Source organism: Austrofundulus limnaeus, unplaced genomic scaffold, assembly GCF_001266775.1.
Source record: "Austrofundulus limnaeus strain Quisiro unplaced genomic scaffold, Austrofundulus_limnaeus-1.0 Scaffold2216, whole genome shotgun sequence".
Lineage (NCBI taxonomy): Eukaryota > Metazoa > Chordata > Actinopteri > Cyprinodontiformes > Rivulidae > Austrofundulus > Austrofundulus limnaeus.
This window is the reverse complement of record NW_013954618.1, coordinates 1-757: the sequence shown is the minus strand read 5'-3', so window position 1 is coordinate 757 and position 757 is coordinate 1.

The window sequence follows — 757 nt, the reverse complement described above, 5'->3', positions numbered from 1 at the left end:
AAACAAATGTTCATACTTAATTTAAATAAATTACAAGTTAAAAGGGGCATGGAAATTTCTCTTTTTTGTATCGAAAAAGATATGGAACTGTGAGACAATGGTATCGAACCTTTGGAAGGAATCCTTTTATTCATAAATAATAAAACCATGACCATGTTCTTTAAGGTTAATGCGCGATGAGAGAAAATAAAATGTGGTCTTCATAAATTTCCCATATAGAACAAAGGTTTTGTAAGATCTGACAGAGGAAAGAAGTGTATTTGTCTCCAGAGGGTTTTAGGGTTCTGAAAAGTAGAGGAGATGGCACCATGCTACGCTGCATTATCAAGAAAATTATGATTAATTACTGCACTTTGTTTCTTCTGCTTAGTTACATAAGCAGAGATAAAGGGCTTGGCAATGTAGAGCAGCTTACATCACTTAAATACATTATTTTCAATGTGCGGGCCAACTGTGTAAAGTATACTATATCTTATTGTAGTTACAGGAATACAGCAGTTGGACCATTTTCCCACGCGTTGTCGCATTTTTATCTTCTCCCCACCAAGCTTTTCACATGTATATTTAGTTTTGTCTGAAGTTAACCATAAACAGAGACTCTAAAATCTGTGAGAGATTCTGGTGTGCCAAGAGTAAAATAAAAAGCTAAAAAATGTCACTAACACATTTTCATTATTCAGCTCACTTTCTGAGTGGAACATCCTAGTTAAAATTTTTGCGCTAACAATTTTTTTTAATTTAGCTCACTTTTTTATAT